General features: G+C 43.0%; 1 long non-coding RNA gene and 1 pseudogene across 3 annotated transcripts; one reads left to right on the top strand and one right to left on the bottom strand.

Moving 5' to 3' along the window:
* Window positions 1–1,966: 1,966 nt before the first annotated feature.
* On the bottom strand, window positions 1,967–11,843 carry LOC103465613 (uncharacterized; annotated as a pseudogene).
* A 3,317-nt stretch (window positions 11,844–15,160) lies between these two features.
* Window positions 15,161–16,441, top strand: LOC145551778 (uncharacterized). 3 transcript variants are annotated; one of them, XR_014087699.1, is made up of 4 exons: window positions 15,161–15,541; window positions 15,648–15,820; window positions 15,961–16,115; window positions 16,209–16,441. It is a non-coding gene; the product is annotated as an uncharacterized LOC145551778 (long non-coding RNA). The 3 variants fall into 3 exon arrangements; XR_014087698.1 differs by having other exon boundaries at window positions 15,161–15,314; window positions 15,394–15,820; XR_014087697.1 differs by having other exon boundaries at window positions 15,161–15,820.
* Window positions 16,442–22,580: the final 6,139 nt, after the last annotated feature.

Raw genomic sequence — 22,580 nt, forward strand, 5'->3', positions numbered from 1 at the left:
CCTCTGCCTCTACCCAACGCTCTCAACTCTGTCGCAGCCGACTTGGAGAAGAGACGGGGGTCATTCAATGACAAAGATTCTGCACGTTAGAAGGACAACATACAGTCTTGCTCCGCTTCTCTTCAGAAAGAGGACTTTGCTCCGGCTGAACAAAGACTCTGACCAAGGACATCTAAAGATTACAGCTGCCGAGACCAAGAACCATCGGGTATGAGTTGACCTGCTTCCCCCAAAGCCACTTAGTGACACAGGTTAGGGATAAGAATAAGGATAGGATGTGATTGATTTTAATTTGATTTTATTATATTTTTACCTATTTCATAACCTTTGGGAAATTAACCTGCTTGTCATATGCCCCTGCTAAAAGCTTGCTTAATAAAATTATATTCTAAAATTCCAATGAGAATTGTGAACAGTGAGTTTAATTGTGTCAGTCTTAATTATTGTTGGTTCTCCTAAATATGGTAAAGTTAACATACATGATTCTAGATATAGGGTGGCTTTGTGTTTTCCTCTGGTGAGTGTTAAAATAATGACCCTGGGACTTAAATCTAAGTCACTGAACTTAATCTGACTGTTAACAAGTGCCATTATATTAGGAGAGGAGCTACCATTAACAGGAGTGGTTGTAGGGGTTATGCAGCTGTGAGGGCTACTCAGCTGATTGTTCCTCAACTGTAAAGGGTCATAACTTCTGGATCGAAGGTAGTCAGAGCTAGACGAGTCCTTTCCGACCCCAGTTAAACAGATAATTCTCCACAAACTATCTCTAGGGTAAGACCCAAGTTTTGGGGATTTTCCTGACCTGTTAGACAGAGAACTGGGCAGTAGTGAGTCAGAAGAGTTGTGAGGCGTAGGCGGGACTTACTATTGGGTAGTAACAAACAACTTTCAATGCACCTTTTACACCTTTTTTCCTCAGTGAGAAAAAAAAAACATTTTCATTGCTTACAGGACATGAAACCAACTTAGCATGTCTTTTTTTGTATCAAGGACATTGATGAAGCTGCCATCAATTAAGTCATTGAAGATACCACTGGTGAGATTATTTACATGGACAACAAAATGTACAAGATGGATTAAAGTCACCTCCATCTTCTTCGGAGACTGAGGCCTCTGCAAGAAGCAGACAGGTTGACACTTTGGTGATATCTGCAGTGTTTTATGCTGTGGTTTGCTGAGGGTGTGGTAACACTTAGTGGGACAGAAGACGACTTGATAAGATGGTTAGTAGAGCCAGCTCTGTTCTGGATTGACCTCTGGACCAAACTGATGTGGTTGACAGAAGGATGCTGGCTAAATGAACTTACGTCATGGACAACATCTCTCACCTGCTCAATGTCACGGTGCGAGTTCTGAGGTGCAGGCTGCAGAATCCACAGTGTAAGACTGAACGTTTCCAGAGGTCTTTCATTCACTCAGCCATCAGACTTGTCAGTAATCATGTGCAATAAATACCATGTGCTCTTTAGTTACATTCATGTGAACACTGTAAAGTTGTTCAATTTACAAAAGATTATATTCTGTATTTAAAAATCTCCAGATTTTCAGGTTCCTATTTTCTGCATGTACTTTTACTATTTATCCTTCTGAGAACCGAAGAAAAAAAGTCTTCCAATTTTTGTATCTATGCGATTTCCTACCTATTTAGGCCAAAATGAACACATTACCATTTTTTTTATTTAAATTTCACAGCATGCCCATTGTAGTGGACATCAGGAAGATTTCAGTCTAAATTATGACAGAATTTTAAAAATGGAATAATGTACAGATTAGTGATCAATGAATCACATTAATTCAATAAGAGGTCAAATTTGAAGAATACATTTAATAACCAGAAGTTATCAATTTCTGGTTGCAGTCTATTGCTTGTTACTCAAAATTAAAACCAAAAATAGCTGCAAAGTGCAGCTATTTTTTTTTACTTGTTTATTTTTACTTGTTTATTTTTTATTTTTTACTTGTTTATTTTTACTTGTTTATTTTTTATTTATTTATTTCGAACATGATAGAAATATAAAATCACACATGAATAAGGATTTTCTTCAGAATATCAGCAAACATGGCCTATCTTGGCTTCCTCAGAGTCTAAATCTTCTGGACTAAAAAATCTAAAGTGCCAGTTATTAGCAAGAAAATGATGAGGAATAAGTTCTACAAACTTCTCAAAGGGTCTTCCAGCAACTGGAACTATTATGATGAACTAAAGGACACCAAATCCACGCCAATTACTAGAAGATATGCCACTGTGAACAGAAGGGAGCATCTTAACTGTCACAAAGTGGTTTGACGATAATCCTGTGGTGACCATTTATGGGAAAGATCTAAACAATATTTGCAGTCAGTCAAACAAAGAAAAAACTTGTGTCTGGTACGACAACCAGAAGTGACGGCGGGTGGCGTAGCCCTTTATATGACCAAATGTTGAGCTTTCATCGAATGTTAACCAGAACCAAGAAATGGACATTCCCATCACAAATGCCTGGCCCTAGACAAACATACAAAATAATCCTGTCCCACCCATCACAGTGACTTTCCTGCCCTCTTTCCTGCTAGATTTAGGTATATACGTGTGATTGTCTACACACCTTGATCACCTTAAAAATAATCAAACCTGACCTGTTTGGAGTTAATCTGTTGATCCAACCCTGTCTTCTTTTTCAGTCAGAATGAAATTACCCCGCAGCTGCAATCCATACACTTCGGCGCCCAGACCAACGTTACATCTTTGCAAGACAAATACTGAGGAAATGTACTATTTACATTCGAGGGAGGTTTCACATTCTTTTATTTTTATTTATTTTGTGTACGTTATGTTATTGTCTGAGGATAAATGTGGTTCAATTTCATCGTTTGATTTTATTAAACAATAAAATAATTAAATAATGAAAATACATCGGGTTTGATGCTTCTAGGTCTAAGTAACACAGATTTCAGTGTGTTTTGGTGAGTTTTGATGCTTTGTGCTTTTGTCCTCAGAAAATGTTTGCGTTGCTGCCGCGCATTTTCATGGTATGTCAAAAGTTACGCAAACTTTCACACCACGTTTACTTTTATACATGCCGACTTGTGGGTAAAATATGGTGCCGCAAATTTTCTGTGCTATTGTTACCCTGCAACCTTGGATGGCTGAGGGTAATGTATTATATGATCTTCCCTCAACGTGTGATGCTGTGATATAGAAAAGATGAGACACACGTCGAGCTTCCTTTAGCATCGAACAGGAAGATTTATTCTTCTTGTGTAATGAACAAACTCCATATACAACACTTCTAATGCAATACTTCAGGTATCAAATTATTTAAGTATGACTGAGTAACTGTAATAGCTAGCACTAATCTCTTACACAAAAAATTCTACAAAACTGAAAAAAGTGCAATTGTCCTTTAATGCTGTTTCTTTACTAAGCTTCACATAACCAGCCACTGAATGCCATAACAATATTGTTCATCTGGTTTTTGCAATAACCCACAAATAAACCTCAATTTAAAAAATAGAGATCAAAATAATGTCTTTTGTGTGACAACTGTTCAGAAAAGTTCAAAATACAATAAGTTCAATGTGAATTCAGTAGTTCTTCAGCTATTTCTCAGCTAGCTCAACACAGAGTCTGCTAGCATTAGCATTAAGTAGCCTGCAAAAATATGTCCTGTTTCTACACAACACTAATCACAAACTGCTTAACGTGACTGACTCACTTATTGACTCTTGATATACAAACCTCTTCAACTGTTAAAGGAAACCAGTATATATGCAACAAAATACATTTTACTGACCTGTGATATAAAAAAGATGAGACACACGTCGAGCTTCCTTTAGCATCGAACAGGAAGATTTATTCTTCTTGTGTGCTCAACCCTCTCTATTCCACCAACGCGGCAGCGCCTCTAGCGGTTCTGTGCGGAATTGCATAGGACTAACTAAAATGACATTAAAGAACTTAGTACAATGAAAAATTAAAGATACAAAAATAAAAAAACAATAGGCCTTCGCAGCGCTTAGCTGCTCGGGCCTAAAAATTATGTTTGGGTGCCTATTTTCTTACTTATTGTTTTATTTATTATTAACTTGTTTTTCACCCCTCTACACTAATGCATGCTTTATAAATGAGGCCGCAGGTCTTTTTAAAAAAAATAAAAATTTGATCTCTCAAAATAATGACCAAATAAAAATAATGCTGTGGCAGGTAGCTTAATTAGCCATGTTGGCCCCTCCCAGGTTACCTAAGCACAACAGAATAAGAGGAAAAATAGTTGTATATCCAACTCCCTGCTTAGATTAAAAAGGTTGCCTCTCATGATGTGGGGTGGAGACGGTGAAGAGATGCAGTCAGGACACAGGTTTGAAGATGAATAATGGTGAGTTTAATGAAGAGAAGGTATCTCAGACAGTCCCAACACTGGCAGCACGGCAGAGCGGAAAACAATGACTCAGCACAGGTAGCAACAGGGAAAAGACTGAACTAATGAGAGCCAACGCCGCCACAGGACTACAGTTCAACTGTGACTACTACAACCAAAACAACTGAACAGAGAGGACTCGACTATAGACAACGACACAACTGACAATGACGAGGATCCGATGAGGAACAAAGACAACAGGTTGTCTTAAATACACATGGAGACAATCATGGGGAAACAAGGAAAAGGTGGCACTAATCAATGGATAGACAGGACAACACAGAGACTTCTACAGAACACAGATCTAATTAAACACAGAAAACATAAAATAAACACACAGAGAACTCAAATCATGACAGCCTTCCAACATGGATAGTCATGGCTGAGAATACTATGGTGAGCCTTCAGAATACCCAGCCACCTTTACAGTTGGCTGGTTGAGTGTCCAGGAGACTCCAGTTCTAGTCTGTGCAACTCAGACATAACAGCCTTGTATTTGAACCTTTTGATCAGAATTTAAATTACATTTCTTGGAGCTACCAAATCCTTGAGTTCTTGAAGCTCAAGGACTTGGTAGCTCCAACAGCTTAGTTCTTGAAGGCGGAGCTGGGTCACTGAAACAATTTGCACAGTTGAATAATTGCCAAGGGACTTAAAAGGATTTCTCAAACATGCATGAAAGAATCAAGACAACACTCCAATCAATGTATGTTTTGTGATGAGGGAATAACATAACATGATGTAAAGCTCTAAAAAGTCAATTTAACATAATACTGTCCCTTTAAAAACAAACATAGCTTAGTGTAAAGGGAGATCATCATGACATATCTGTTTACAGTGACTGTGTTCTGATCTCTACAAGCAGAAACAGGGTGTCATGCTGAGAGGTGTGGAAAAATATAAGTCAGTCAAAGTTGGCTGTACAACGAAAAAAGGTGATTTATTAAGTCTGGTACAAAAGATTTCAAAACCAAATCAAAAAAGTGCAGTCCTCCTGCTATATCCAGCTTCTGGATGTCACAGTAAGAACTCTGGTAAAAACCACCTCTGTAGTGGTTAAACCCCACCTTCTCTATTTACACCAGACAATCACCTCAGAATGAAAAAGAGGAAACAAAGTCATCTTTCACATACATAGTCCAAACAGGCAGACATTTGATGTAAGTAAATGCAAAATTTATAAAACTATGTTTTTAATTTATGCTTCAGCCAATCAAACTCAATGTTGCCACAAAAGATACACCACAAGATAAACATTTCAAACAACCCAGACGCAGAAGTTTCATTTACACCCTCTAGAACTCAAAAAGGATTAAAAAAACGTAATGCTTCTTAACACAAGTGGAAGAATTGTAGTTAGGTTTAAAGTGCATGTTTCTCAGCGAGCAGCGCTAATGTGTGCCAATCTTTGAAGCATGGAAATCAATAAGGCGCCTGCCCACACACACACACACACGCACACACACACACACACACGCACGCACACACACACACACACACACACACACAACATTCAACATGCGCCTTTCCCTCCCCACTCCCTCAGGAGAATTGAGCCTTCACACATCTGTAGCATGTTAGGATCACTTGTGGATTCAAAAGTGTGTCAACAGACCACGTGCAATCATACTCACACATAGACACCCCTGCACGCATACACACACGCCCCTCTCCCAACCCTGGCTGTTTACATTGGGGCACGCTGCCTGTTCTATTATGAATCTTATCAGGAGACAACATGACCTTCTTCAAGAGCATACAAATACAAGATAATATGTCCCTTTCCCCTGTGGAGATGACTACAAACACTCATTTGTTTTAGTCGGTAAGACAACCTTCTCATGTGAGAAGTGAGCAATAGCCAACACCGCAGCCATAAGACCACCAAAATCACAGGAGCAAACCCACTTGTGCAAACAATGATGAATGACGAGCAAATCCTTTTGTCAACACACTTATCCTAACTGCTTTTATGGCATTCAGAGAATGCCGCACCCTCCTCAGTGGATGAGGAGCACAACCAGAGGCGGGTGGAAACAGCTGGTCTGGCTTTACCCTGTCCATAGGTGAAATTCCCAACCTGGAGAGAGCACAAGTGTGTGAGAGCTCACGTGTCATTTGCTCTGGTGGAGTGCGCCTTTCCCTCCCCACTCCCTATTCATACCTATTTCCATCGAGCCCTGCTTGTGCTGTGTCAATCAAAACTGTTTATTTAATATGGGGAGAGCTTGATGTATGACTGAAAAGAAAAGCAGCCAGTGTGAAGAGGTCTTTCTCTAATCTGCTACTGTCTCAGAGTTATGCTGACACTTCAGTTGAGACCTTTGCACTCAATTACCGCTATATGACTTCATGGCGCCGATTTGTCTGAGGTCTAAATGGTTGCCTTAAAATACTTTTGTTAGGTTATAATTCACTGAATGGCTTAGTTCCTAAAAACTTTAAAGACCTTGTTGTTGTTGTATCAACCTTCCAGTCCACTCAGGTCTTTTGATTCTAGACTACTCTGCATCCTCAGAATCAAAACCAAACATGGAGAAGCAGCGTTTAGTTTTTCCATCTATCCATCCATTTTCTATACACCCTTGTCCCTCAGTGGGGTCGGGAGGGTTACTGGTATCTCCAGCTAACGTTCCAGGCAAGCTGAGATTGCAGGGGTCACCCTGGACAGGTCGCCAGTCTGTCGCAGGGCAACACAGAGACACACAGGACAAACAACCATGCACACACACACTCACACCTGGGGGCAATTTAGAGAGGCCAATTAACCTAGCAGTCATGTTTTTTTGGAGTGTCGGAGGAAACCCACGCATACAAACTCCATGCAGAAAGACCGGGGCCGGGAATCGAACCCAGAACCTTCTTGCTGCAAGGCAACAGCTCTACCAACTGTGCAGCCCGCGTTTAGTTTTTATGCTCCACAAATCTGGACCAAACTTCCAGAAAACTGCAAAACAGCTGAAACACTGAGTTTTTTTGAATCAAGGCTAAAACCCCACCCGTTTACAGTTGCATTTGATTAATTGGAACATTGATCAACATATTTGATGTACAGTATGTTTAATGATTTTGATGACAGACAAAATGTAATATGAACTGCTTGTTTCATATTTGGTTTGCTGCTACACAAATGTCAGTTTGAGTCCAAGGTGACATTTATCTGACAGCACCAGTCTAGGTGCTGTCAGACAAGCTATAATTTCTTTAAAAGGTATTTTATACCATTTTGAACAAATTTATTTTGTGGGGATTTTACATCAAGTTGCTCATAATTGAAAAGAGGACAACAAATGAAACAACTAAAAATGAGTTTAAAAATAAATTTCTGAAAAGTATGCCATAAGAATTGAGCAGGGACAGAAGTTGGTTGGAGTTAATGGGAAAATGGATGCATGTTTGTGACAAAGTGGTTCAGTTTGTGTTCACCACTTGTCCCTTATTCTCATTTCTGATTCACTTTCTATATTTGGTTATAATGATTAATTTAAACATTGTAATTTGCTTTACTTACTATCCCGGAATTGTTTGTGTTAGCATTATGTTGCAGTGTCCATCTATGCATGTTTAGTAGTAATGGGTCCGGCAACACCGATGCGTCGGCGCATGTGTCAAACCCACAGACCAAAACTCGTGTCGGTGCGCGTATTGGTTTCAGGAAGTTACGTGACCAATACAGGAACTGTTTCGAAATGACATTAACACGCCAAACGTTGGGTTACTTAATGTAATCCCTGGTTCTTTGATAACAGAGTGAGGTGTTTCACTATGGGAATCGCCTCAGCGTGACCCAACTACGGAAGCTCCAATGACATCACGTCTGTCTGCGACAGACAGGTTGAGCCGTGACTGTGGCTCCACCCACCATCCAATATCACGGCCAACCTACCCCTCTCAACTCATTCTAAGCAGGTTTCTTTCCGTGCCCATGCAAGAAGGGATGTGTTGGTGAAACACCTCACTCTGTTATCAAAGAACCAGGGATTACGTTAAGTAACCCAGCATTCTTTTTCTAACTTTGCTTGGTGTTTCACTATGGGAGATATGGCCAACTCCCGAATTGCATGCTGACCCCGAAGCAATGCTTGGTAGCAATTAATATTCAGGACTCAGGTGCAGCCTGAAGAGCCAATCCCAAGCACTGTGTGCACCAATGATGATTGGGCCACATCCAGCCTGTAAAACCTCATAAATGTGTGTGGTGTAGCCCAACTGGCTGCAGCACAGATGTCTTGGACAGATACACCCCGCAACAGAGCCCAAGAGGTGGCCATGCTCCTGGTAGAATGGGCCCTCACCCCTTCAGGTGGCTTTGACCCTGAGCATCTATATGCCAGAGATATAGTCTCCACAATCCAGTGTGCTAACCTTTGGCGAGAGATAGGTTTGCCCTTATGAGAAGTGGCCCAAGACACAAACAGGTGATCAGCTCTTCTAAAGTCAGCTGTCCTGTCAACATAAGGCCTCAAAGTTATCACTGGACATAAGCAATTAAGCCTATTTTCTTCTGCTGAAGAGAAAGGAGGTGGATGGAATGCCAGCAGTTCCACCATTGAACACCTGTATGATGTTTCCATCACCTTGGGCACAAAAGCAGGATTGGGTCTCAAGCACACTTTAGAAAGCCTTGGTGCCCACTGTAGGCAAGTAGGACTGACAGTGCGTGTAATTCACCTACTTTCTTAGCAGTAGTTAAAGCTAAGAGCAGTGCAGTTTTCAATGTAAGCAATTTCATACCAATACCCTCCCAAAGTTCAAAGGGATGATGGCAAAGGGCCTCCAGTACCAGAGGGAGGTCCCATAATGGCATGAAAAGCCTAGAGGTGGGCAGCTTACGCCGCGCCCCCCTCATGAAACGGCACATCAAAGGGTGCTGCCCCACAGGTTTATCACCAAAACCCACATGACAAGCTGAGATTGCAGCTAAATAAACCTTAATAGTTGAAAAGGCCTTGCCCTTTTCTAACAAGCTCTGTAGAAAGCAGAGGACCTCCACCACAGAACACTGAAAAGGAATAGCCTGTCTCTCCACACACCACTCCTCAAAAACTCGCCATTTACCACTGTAAAGCAAACGAGTTGATGGAGCCCTTGAATTCTGGATGGTGTCGATGACCTCTGGGGGGAGACCTGTTGCATTTAGGTTCCACCTTTCACGGGCCAGGCCCAGGGAGCCAGACGATCTGGATGTGGATGATAAATCTCCCCTTGAGCTTGAGACAGAAGGTCCCTGCGAATGGGAAGGGGCCATGGTTGTGCTGACAGAACTTGGATTATTTCTGCCACCCAGGGCTTCGATGGCCACCATGTGGCCACCAGAATTAAGGATAGACCCTGTTCCCTCACTCTGACTAGAGTTGGGAATATCAGGCTCAGAGGTGGGAACGCATAGAGCAACACATTCGGCCATGAGTGAGCCAGCGCGTCCATGCCCAGAGGTGCGTCTCGGTTCGACAGGGAGAAGAACAGTGGATAATGAGCGTTTTCCCATGAGGTGAAGAGATCTACGGCATCCCGTCCGTATCTCTGCCAGATCTGCTCCACCACTTGAGGGTGCAGCTTCCACTCTCCGTAAAGGGGGCTGCCTCTGGATAACAGATCGGCCCCTCTGTTCAGAATTCCTGGTACATGCGTTGCACGAACCGATAGAAATCTGGTGCTGCTCCACATAATTATTTCCCTGGCCAATCTGTGTAGCTGAATGGATCGGGTCCCGCCCTGACGATTGATGTACGTCACCACTGTGGAGTTGTCCGTCTTTACCAAGACGTGGCGGCCAACCATCAAAGGCATGAAATGCTTCAAAGCTAGGAATACGGCGTGTAGTTCCAGCATGTTGATGTGGAGCCGTGCCATTCTTTCCGACCATACACCGTTCACAGCTCTGCCCATCATAGTTGCACCCCAGCCCGTCATAGACGTAGTCAGAGTAACCCTGGACGATACTGCACCCAGGGGCACGCCCACTGCGAAGATCGCTAGGTCTCCCAATGGTCGGAGAGCCGCCACGCACGCAGGTGTTATTCTCACCCTGCGGTAAAGATGACGGCGGGGACATAGACGTAGTGAAGCGACCCAACGCTGAAAATCCCTCATCCGTAACAGTCCCAGATGGACAACGGAAATCACTGACGCCATGAGGCCGAGGAGCTGTAGGCAAAGTCTGAATGGAACGACTTTCCCCAGCCGGAAATGCGCCATGCACTGAGCGAATGACAGGGTTCTCCCCTCTGATAATGTAACGCGGTAGGAGAGGGAGTTTATTTTGAGACCCAAATACTCCGTGCATTGCACGGGAATTAAGCGACTCTTCGTCTGGTTTATTCTGAACCCCAGGTTGATGAGGTGGGTTAACACCACCCGAGAGTCGCTGATTACCTGATCTCTCGATCGAGAGCAAATGAGGTAATCGTCTATGTACGCAAAAACTCTGATGCCGCTCGATCTCAGAGGAGACAGCGCCGCCTCCACACACCTGCTGAACACCCTCGGGGCTAATGACAGCCCGAACAGGACTGTCATTAGTCTCTCAGCAAACCTGAGAAACTTTGTGTGGGGGGTAAATGGCTATGTGGAAATATGCATCGGAGAGGTCGATGGTTACAAACCAATCTTCCGGACGAATGGAGCGACATAACGTCTTGTGTGTTAACATTCTGAATGCATACTTGCGTAAGTGTTTGTTTAACACAGCAGGTCGTAATGGGCCGTAATGACACGCCGTCTTTCTTTGGAATGAGAAAATAGCGTGAGTAGAAGCCCTGATGAACCTCTTCTTCCGGCACTATTCTGATTGCTTGTTTGGCTAGCAGGGATGCGATCTCGTCCTCCAGGACATGGGCCGAATCACCGTTGGCCACCGAAACGAGCACTCCATTGAATCTCGGAGGTCTCAAAGCGAACTGCAGTCTGTACCCTCTGGAAATTGTGGTCAAAACCCATGGGGAGACTGCGCATGCGCGCCACTCCTCTGTCTGAGCAGAGAGGGGGGCCGCCATGATGGGTGACGTCATCCCCTCTGCACTGCTGAGCTCTGCTGACATGCAGAGAGCGCCAGCTCCCTCTGTTGGGTACAGAGAGGTATGACATGGATTTATTTTTGCAATTTTCTTCTTTTTTTATGGGGGGCTTCCTGCCCTCGGCAACATGCCTGGATGCAGAAAAGCTTCTTTTATTTCCCTTGATTCCCCCAGAACAGAAAAATGTGTGAGGGGGCACTGGTGAGTGCTTGGTGACACTGACAAAGTGCTGTGAAGTGTTACATGACAGTTTTGAAGTGCTGGAAAACACTGTGTTGTCTGTCTCAAAATGTCCTCTCTCTGAACACGAGGAGGAGAATTTAACAGGACTCCTGATGAACTGGGAACCACAGGAGAATTTGAACACTGGACAGAGAGGTTTGCTCTGCTGTCTGAAAACCCTCTCTTCCGAGGAAGAAGTTGCTGAAAAAAGACAGGGGCTAGGTGGCCCGCTTCTTTTTCCCCTCCATGGGGTAAGATGGACAATTTTTTGCAGCGGCCGCTGCAAAAGAATGCTTACCCCATGGTTTTGGGTTCTCAGATTTACTTTGCTGGGGAGGTTGTGTGGCAGGCCTTCTTGGAGCCCTAGGTCCACCCTGCCGTCCTCTCACTGCAGCAACTGCAAAGCCAGGTCTCGGTCCTGGTGGAGGAGTTTGGCTAGGTTTACGAAGCAAACAAAGGTTGAAGGCCTCTCCCTCCTGTTTTCTGAGGGTACTTATTTCCCTCATTTTCTCCAGGGAGGGGCCAAATAGACCTTTTGATGGGTCATAGGTCGAATCCATAATTTCAGCCTTTTGGGCGTCACTCAGGCCTGACAGGTTTAGCCATAAGGCCCTCTCCCCTGAGACTGCCAGTCCCATGACACAACCACAGCCTTGAACGGCACCTCTAGAGGAACGTAGAATAAGATCGTTCACCACACATATCTCATCCCAAAGGGTGGGGTTTGGTGTCCCCGAGTCCAGCAGACGACCCATCTCCTCCAAGATTTCACCTTGATAGGCTGACAACAGTGTAACTGCATTAAGCGAGCACACTGATTGTGCAGCATATTTGTACATCCGCTGGTAAATAGATGCAGTGAGGCGATCTATTTTACCTGGAAGCGAGATGCTTGAAGATGCTGACACAGATCTGTGGTTAGGGTGAAGGTGGTAAGCCACTGAAGGCTCTACTGTTGGGGGTTCGACCAGCCCCAACTCACCCATGCCCTGAACCTCCAGTTTAGAGAAGCCCTTGGTGGGGAGCTTGCTCTTAAATGGGCTAGACCAGAAACGGCTCATTTCTCTCATGCAGGCAGGAACAGCTGGTAAAAGCTGTTTAGCCGATGGCAAGACCGGTTGCAGTCTCTTCCCATCATACAAGTCGCGTTCTGTACCGCCTGCATCCTGGGCTGCTGGCCAGGGGATGTTCAGCTTTAAAGCAGCCCGTCTGCACACGTCATACAGGTCACTGTCCACAGGGGAGGCGATTTCCGCTCCGCTGGGCGGCCTGGACAGTTGAGTCGGGAAGACGTCATCTTCCTCTTCTTCCATGTCTTCCAGATTGAGGAGGTCGGAGTTTGCGTCACCCTCCGTCTCCTCCAAGCCCGTTTCGAGTTCCCCACTCCCCATTAGACCATCAAACAGAGGGGGCTTGGGCGAAGACTCTTCCTCCATCATGTCCGCCCAGCTCTTAAGAGGCTCGCGGTTGATGCTTATCCACCCGCCGCAACAGCTGAAGGTGATGAGAGGCACGGGTCCTGGCTGTTAGCTACAGCTACTCTCAGCCGCCTTTCCAGGATTTTTTCTGGCATCGACGAGCAATGCTGGCACCCCTGAGGGTCGGCCAGCGACGCCTGAGCGTGTTTAGCGCCCATACAAACGATGCACATAGGGTGCGGGTCCCTGCCCGAAATAAAGGCGCCGCATGACGCAGGGCACGAGCGGGATACACCCTCTTTAACTGTCGGTTCCAACCCTTTGGTGGGGGTGGGAGCTGTAGCCATGCCGAAAGCTTATTATGGCCCGTCGTAACATGTTAGCTATAAAGCCGAAGATAAAAGTCCGCTCGCCACGACACGTTAGCTGAACTTTAACAACTGTTTATGCTAGCAATGTACCGCTAAGCTGCTACCAAGCCCGCTTTGACGCGTTAGCTTAGCCAACAGTTACTCTGTTAATTAAAACAGTAGCTATAAAAGCAGCCCGCGTTGACGCGATAGCTGCTTCAAACGAAGAAATAAAATGCTTCTATGGAAGCACTTACCCAGCACAGTCCAGGCCTGTCCTGGTACTGCGTTCCGCGGTGTCTTCCTTTACGGAACGCCTAAGAACGGTTAAGCAGAGCCAAGCTAGCCTGAATGTGCTGAGGGAGCTTTGTTGTAGTTCTTCACATGGGCAGAAAGCGAGATTGAGTTGAGAGGGGTAGGTTGGCCGTGATATTGGATGGTGGGTGGAGCCACAGTCATGGCTCAACCTGTCTGTCGCAGACAGACGTGATGTCATTGGAGCTTCCGTAGTTGGGTCACGCTGAGGCGATTCCCATAGTGAAACACCGAGCGAAGTTAGAAAAAGAACTGTTTATAAGGAAGCGAATCTGTCAATCTGTCAAAAGCATTTGCCAAACAAATTCTTTTACAGCGTCAACTATGGAGCAGCTACAAAGGAAAGGTTTCTGCAGTGTGGGACCATTTTGATCTTATATTAGAAAATAAATTTGTTTTTATTTTTGTTGTTTCATCCGGTTCTTGTCAGTTTCTACTTGATCTATCTGAATCCAAGTTCAGCTGAAATTGACTTAGTTTACTTTCATATTACAGTGGGGCAAAAAAGTATTTAGTCAGCCACCAATTGTGCAAGTTCTCCCACTTAAAAAGATGAGAGGCCTGTAATTTTCATCATAGATGTACCTCAACTATGAGAGACAAAGGGAGAAAAAAAAATCCAGAAAATCACATTTTCTGATTTTTAAAGAATTTATTGGCAATATATGGTGGAAAATAAGTATTTGGTCAGCTACAAACAAGCAAGATTTCAGGCTCTCACAGCCGTGTAACTTCTTCTGTAAGAGGCTCCTCTGTCCTCCACTTGTTACCTGTATTAATGGCACCTATTTGAACTCGTTATCAGTATAAAACACACCTGTCCACAACCTCAAACAGTCACACTCTAAACTCCACCATGGCCAAAACTAGAGAGCTGTCAAAGGACACCCGAAACAAAATTATAAACCTGCACCTAGCTGGGAATACTGAATCTGCAATAGGTAAACAGCTTGGTGTAAAGAAATCAACTGTGGGATCAATTATTAGAAAATGGAACACATACAAGACCACTGATAATCTTCCTCGATCTGGGGCTCCACGCAAGATCACACCCCGTGGAGTCAAAATGATCACAAGAACGGTGAGCAAAAATCCAGAACCACATGGGGGAACCTAGTGAATGACCTGCAGAGAGCTGGGACCAAAGTAACAAAGGCTACCATCAGTAACACACTATGCGGCCAGGGACTCAAACCTGCAGTGCCAGACATGTCCCCCTGCTTAAGCCAGTACATGTCAAGGCCCGTCTCAAGTTTGCTAGAGAGCATTTGGATGATCCAGAAGATGACTGGGAGAATATATGGTCAGATGAAACCAAAGTAGAACTTTTTGGTCAAAACTCTACTCGTCATGTTTGGAGGAGAATGAATGCTGAGTTGCATCCAAAGAACACCATGCCTACTGTGAAGCATGGGGGTGGAAACATCATGCTTTAGGGCTGCAGATTGTAAATGTATAATAACAGTAACCTTTTAGCCTTTTAGCCTGACTGAATTGTATGCATTCTAGATTTTGTGGTGGGCAATGGTTAGCAGCCAGGGTGATCTCTCACAGATCCAGAAGCAAACTGGATGAAGAGGCTTGGAGTTAGCGGTGTGTATACATGGAGTGCTGCTTAGTGCTCTTAGATAGGGTATGAGATTTTGCATAACCCTTGTTCTTTTCAACAAAGGCTGGCCAACAGACAGTCACTTTTTTCCATGGATGTAACATGCAAGTACTGGACATAACTTGAAAACTAACAAAAAGCTGTCCTGAGCTCCAACACCTGCTTAAAATGAAGCCATTTATCTCAATTTTCCATGGAAAAGCCCATGAATGTACGATGAGGAACACTGACCAGGCATTGAATAACCTTTCTGGTACATACTGCATAAACATCTTTGACACAGTTGATATTGTTTGTGCATGTTTGTGGAGACACAGATGGACACAAAGCTTGTGCCAAGGCTCATCGCAAGATCAGAAAGGAGAAAACATCTTGGCATTGGCTTTAGAAGATGTTGGTCATTTGAAGACTGATACAGACACAGAAGTTCTGTCTTTGGAAGAAATCTTGTCCAGTGACACAACATTGCCATGGCAGGAATCACACAGTGGTAAGTAAACATACACTAATATGTTTTATACTGTCATCATACCTGACAGATAATGTGACTAGATACTCCAGGTGTTGACCTAAACTTACAAATTTAAACTTTTTCTGAGTTGATTTGTCCTTTTCATAAATTCATTTCAGACTCAGTCTTCACACAAAAACAAGGGCAATCGATGACATCATGATAGTAAAGAGACTGGAAGAGGAAAAGAGGATCCTTGTTGATGGACCATCATTGGAAATCTCTGTCATCCTATGAAGACACTCTAAAGGAGTTTCCCAACTGTTATCGGGAGGTAAATTTGAAAGTATGTTTTTAAGTAATGCATAAACATACCAAAAGTTAAAGCATCTAAATTTTGTATTTTTATTTATGTTCAACTTTAAAGGTTTGTCCTGTGCCCTAACTGACGAAGGTCCAAGAGGTCTCCAGAGCATCATCCTCAGAGAGCTGCAGCACCAACAGATGAAGCTGCAGGCAACCGAGTGTTATCTACAGCAGGGGAGCCCAAAGTGGGTCCTGGAGGGCCGGCATCCTGCATGTTTTAGTTCTCTCCCTGGTTTAACACACCTGTCTCATTATAAGGGCTAAGCAGAACATTGACAAGCTTCAGGACATGTTCTGTATCTATCCGCTGATAAGTCAGTAATGAAGCATATTAAAATGTTGGACGAACAAGAAGTGGTTTCAAGAAATTGTCAGGAGAAATAAGTTGTTCAGCTTTTAGGTACTCTTTAAGGACATATGAAAATTAGTTATAATTGCCTACATAGACCTGGCGTTATTTAAACATGTCTATGTTTAACAGTTGACAGGTGAAAAAAGAAGCCGACTAAGGTTTTTTGTTTTTTTTAAACTTTATTTTTATTTGTTTTTATAAAACACATACACTTATAACATGAGGGCTAGGACAGGTAGCAGCCAGTCATACTGATGACCATCACGATGCAGACATTTCACAGTATAAAATTACACAGAAGAAATACAAAAGAGAGCTCCCAGGTGTCTGTCTGAGTGATGTAGAATCACAACCATCAACTGTTACACACTTTTGGTTATAAAATAATCCCATTTTTCCCAAAGTCTCTCTCCTTTCTCCTTCTGGAGACGTATTGTAAATGTCAACATTTCCATATTGTATATCAAGTTTATGATATTCACAAGAAGCTTCAGGGTAGGAGGTCTAGGTTGGAGCCAGCATTTAGTAATCGCCTTCTTGCTTGCAATCAGAAATATCTTCAACATGTATGTGTCCTTATTATCTAGTCCTTCAGGGGGTATTCCAAGGTACATAGGAGAAAATGAGAGGGCTAAGGATATACCCAGAATTTCATAGATTACTCGATTAACATCCTTCCAGAATGCTTTCAACTGTGGACAGTCCCAAAAGATATGAAAACAGTCTGCAGAAGCCACACCACACTCCCTCCAGCAAGAGGACTGAGAATCACCCAACTTCGATTTCTGCTTTGGAGTAATAAAAAATCTGATTAGATTCTTCCAACCGAAATCGCGCCATGTTAGAGAATTTGTGGTGGACAGAGTGTTCCTCCAGATCCGCAGCCAGACCTCCGGTAAAATTATTACATTTGCTTCCTTTTCCCATCGTTGTCTGACATAATCAGTTGATTTCTTATTCATAGATGATAAATTTCTATAAAGTTTGCCGATAGTGCCTTTTGTATTTTTACCAGCGTATGAATCCATAAATATTTGCACTATTCCTGGCTCTGCATCCAAGTCATAAGTTTTGATTTCTTTCCTGAAGAAACTCCGGACCTGCAAATAACGGTAGAAATCTCCTCTGCCCACGTCATAAGTCCGGCACAAATCCTCAAATTTGACCAACTCCCCGTTTTTAATTATATCACAAAATGCAGTGATTCCCTGTTTCGCCCATCTTCTATATTTGTGGTCTATCAATGCTGGGAGGAAACGTGGGTGGTACGCCAGCCAACTCAATACTCCTATCTGTTTATGGAGGTTGAACTTTTTAACTACCTCTGCCCACCTTTTCAAAGAAAAACTCAAACACAGATTTTGTAATTGGTATACCTGGGGCAAGCCATCCAGGCACCCCAGAACAGACTGTATAGGGACATCCAACAAGGAAAGCTCTATATCCTTCCATTTAGCCTCATAGACTGGGTTACACCAGCACACCAGAGGTCTAATCTGGGCAGACAAGTAATAATCCACTAGGCAAGGTAGACCCATACCCCCCCGATTCCCAGGCAGCTGCAGGGTCGAGTATCTTACTCTTGCCCTTTTATTGCTCCATATAAACCTTGAAAAATGCATATCCCACTCCCTAAATTGTTTTGCTGGAACCTCTACTGGAAGAGCTGTAAATATGTACAATAGTCTTGGAAGAACATTTATCTTTATTGTTCGGATTCTGCTGCCAAGGTCAAGGGGAAGCAGGCTCCACCTCTCCAGGTCCTCATATATTTTCTTATTTGTTTGTAATTAACCTCATATAATTGAGCCAAGTTATTTGTTAGTATAACCCCCAAATATTCTATTTGTAATTTATGCCAATTAAATTGATAACTATTTATTAACTCTTTTGACGGAACAAAATGAAGGGTCAGAATTTGGGTTTTTTGTATGTTGAGTTTATAACCTGAGAGTCTGCCATATGTTTCCAAGATGTTCATAAGCAATGGAATACCAGATTCAGGGTTTTTAATTACTACTAAAACATCATCTGCGTACAAGCATATTTTGTTTTCCACATTCCCTATGACTATAGGGGTGACTACCCCCTCCAACTCAGCCTCCTCCCTAATAACCTGAGCCAGTGGTTCGATAAAAAGACTAAAGAGTAGTGGGCTTAATGGGCAGCCCTGCCTACATCCTCGTTGTAATGTTATTTGATTCAAGAGGCTTCCATTGATTTTAATTCTTGCTTTTGGTGAAGAATACAAATTTTTTATACATTGGATAAATCTATCACAGAACCCAAATCTCTTCATTACTTGAAACAAAAACTCCCACCCAACAGTATCATATGCCTTCTCGGCATCTAAGCTGAGAAGGACTGCACTTGATTTTTCTTTAGTTATATGATCAATAACATGAACGGCCCTTCTTATACTATCATGCGTTTGTCTATTACCAATGAAACCTGTCTGGTCCTCATCTATCAGGAAAGGCATCAGGGTACTTAATCTCTTAGATAATATTGCAGCATGTAGTTTGTAGTCTATGTTTAATACACTAATTGGTCTATACCCTTTAGGATCCGTTTTGTCCTTCCCCACCTTTAGTATGACCGATATAAACGCCTCTCGCCATGATGGTGGAAGAGCGCCCCCTCCCAGGGTGTAGTTGAAGGAGGCCTTCAGTAGTGGGAGAACAGATTCCCTCATGGCCTTATATCACTCCGGAGGGAAACCATCACAGCCTGGTGATTTATTGGTCTTAAGATTGGATTTCCCTCGGTCAACTTCCTCAGCTGATATTTCTGCCATTAACTTGTCATTTTGGTTTTTTCCTATAGATGGAAGATCCAAGGAGTTAAGACATTTTTGAATTGTTTGATTATCCATTTTGTCTGGCTGTGTGTACAGAGCTGCATAATACTCTTCAAATGATCTCTGAATTTCTTCAAGTTTATTAATCATCTTGTTAGTTTTTGGATTCCAAATTTTATAGATTGTGTTTTCCACCTGTTGTTTCCTGAGCCTCCATGAAAGCACCTTAGAAGCTTTAGGCCCTGCCTCATAATACCTTTGTCTCATATATTTAAGTTTTTTTTCAATTTCCTCATTTAAAATTTTGTGAATCTCCTGCTTAACCGGCCTCATTTGTTCCAGTAAGGAAGGGCTTTTGTTAATCGAATGCAGCTGCTCCAATCTTTTTAAATTTTCTTGTAAGTCTATTAGTTTTTTCGCTCTGACCTTCTTTAAGTTAGCACATTTTGCAATTATTTTACCCCTAATATATGCCTTGGCTGCATCCTACAGAATTGTAGGGCTAACTGTACCATTATCGTTAAATTCTAAGTAAGTTTTAAGCTCTTTTGCCATTTCTGTTTTGAATTCCATACTATTTAATAAACTTGTGTTAAGCCTCCATAATGTGTTTTTAGTGCTTCTAGTTAAATTAATTTCATAGTTAAACCAGAGTGGTCGGAGATGTCTCTTTGTCCTATTTTACAATCTTTTACTCTGTGAAGATCCTTATTGAACATAAAAAAATAATCAATTCTAGTATGTATGTTATGTCTCGTTGAGTAAAAAGTAAATTCACGGTCATATTTATGGAAAGATCTCCACACATCCGCCAGACCCAGTTCTTGCAGGATTTTTTTGAATTGCTTTTCTAAGCGAGTCCTTCCTCGTTCACTGCTAGTCGTATCCATTTTTGGGTTTAAGAGTAAATTAAAATCACCTGCACATATACATGTGCCACTTGCTTCTGTGGCCACAAGACTAAATAGCTCCTTATAAAAGTCAATGCTACTACCAGGGGGAGCATAGATATTGCATAGGGTGACCTCTTCCTGTTCCAGCTTCCCCCTTAATAACACATATCTGCCTTCTTTATCTTTATGTTCTGCAATTAAATCAAACCTGATACTGTTTGGTATAAGAATGGCTACCCCTCTTTTTTTCCCAGATCTGTGAGAAGCATAATATTTTTTTCTATAACCCATTTTCTTAATTTTCTCATGTTCTTCATTCGACAGATGTGTTTCCTGCAAGAAACCAATGTCAACCTGCTCTCGTTTAAACTTTGAAATGATCTTGCTCCTTTTAATTGTATTTTTTATACCATTCACATTCAAAGTCTGTATATTATAATACTGCATATCCTCTAAACACGAACATGTTTTTTCCTACCTGCATAACAACACTCCTAGCCCTCAGAACACACAGAAAACAGAAATACATAACAGACCTTGACATAACAATTAACAGGTCTTCCAAATAAGAGGATCCTTTATTCCTCTTAATGTAGGGGGTAACTGCCACTAGTGGGGCCCCTGCTTAGTTGCCTACTCGAAGAAAGGAAACTGAATAGGTCAATTAAAGAGTCACCTGCATCGGTTCTTCATCACTCCCGATATGAAGGGGAGTCACAGTCCTCACCATACTCCTGTGCAGAAACGGCCACCCCTTGACGCTCTGAATGGTATCGGTCAGCTGACCTGAAACTCTCGCTGTGAGGTGCTCAAATGTGTCTTCGGTGGAGTTGAGAAAGATTATTCATCCATAACGACGTCCTCTCTGCCTGGTCGCTGAAACGCCTTTAGCTTTTCTCGTGCGCTCTCTCGCAGGCCAGGTGTGCTCCCAGCGCGTCGCCATCCCACTATATCCATTGGCAGAAGATTGTTGATTGTCCCCGCTGTGATGGCTTTGGATCTGTTTGCAGACACCGGCCCCACCGTGAATCCACGTCTTCTCAGGTCCAACGCAGCCTCCTCCGCACTGTTGTAGGTGATCACGCTGGAGTCAAAGTGCACACGCATTTTGGCCAGCGGGGTTTGGAATCGAATAGCTTTCTCTTTGAGCACTTTCTTTACCGGAGCGTACTCTTTCCTCTTCTGTTGTATTATTTCAGCATAGTCGTGGTCGAAGAATATGCGTTTTTCTTGTATATATATAGGCTTCTTCCACGCCGCGCGGAGGATTTGTTCTTTAACGTTATATTTCAGGAAGCGTACCACCGTGGACCGAGGTGGAGCACCTGCTGGAGGCTGCGCACCCAGCGCTCTGAGCTCTCTCTATCCCCAGATTCTTCTCACTGTCTAAGTCCAAACTGTCACTGAGTTCAGTTTTAAGCATGTTTTCCACGTACCTCTGCATTGAGGTACCTTCCGCATTTTCAGGGATGCCATATATCCGCAAGTTATTCCGGCGTGAGCGTCCTTCCAAATCCGTGATCTTTTCCCCAAATAATTTCTGGTCATTTAGCAGCTGGACGATAGCCTCTCTCACTCCAATGTCCCATCTCTCTTTCTCTGCCATGCTATTCTCCATTTCTCCAAGGCGCTTACCCATCTCCTCGGTCCTGTTGATAGCGGCGTTAACCTGTTGATTTATTTCGGTTGTCAGCTCGTTCAATATGACTTTAATTTCCTCCTTTAAGCTCATTCTCACTTGCGCTAACTCCTTCTTCATCTCTGATTTGAGGTCCCGAATGCCCTCCGCCATTACTTCACCGACCACCTTTCTCAGTGAGCTAATTGTAGCAGGCAAGGCCTCATCCGCCATCTATTCTCCTTCCTCAACCGGGTGTGCTCCGCGAGCTTTGCTTTCGTGTCGCATTTCTGAGCTCCGAGACTGGACTCGAACCTTCTTATTTTTATCCCCACTCATTCTTATTGAAAAAAAATAAACTTTTAGCGCGCTGATACTTTGAATTAGGGGGGGTTTTATATCTAGCGATGCAGGACCTCTTTTCTATGCTGCCATACTAATCGCCATGACACTGAAAGCCCCGACTAAGGTTTGGTAGAAAAACTTGCTGTCGGTGTCTTTTAGTTTAAATACTTCAGATTTGGACATGATTTCTTTTTTAAAACAGAGGGTCCCAACTTAGTGAAGTAATCTTAAAGAAATGTACGACATTAATTTGGTATTTGGATGCATTTACAAACCAAAAGGTGTAGACCTCTATTTCACCTACAATTAGATGGACACAAAAGAATTCTTTAGGCCTTTTCTCTGCAAGCTTATGAAATGATGAAATAAACCACCGAGGCCTGAGACACCATCAGGCAAATCAATCTTTTCCCACCAGAGCAGAT

Source organism: Poecilia reticulata, chromosome 5, assembly GCF_904066995.2.
Source record: "Poecilia reticulata chromosome 5, P_reticulata-male-v2, whole genome shotgun sequence".
Lineage (NCBI taxonomy): Eukaryota > Metazoa > Chordata > Actinopteri > Cyprinodontiformes > Poeciliidae > Poecilia > Poecilia reticulata.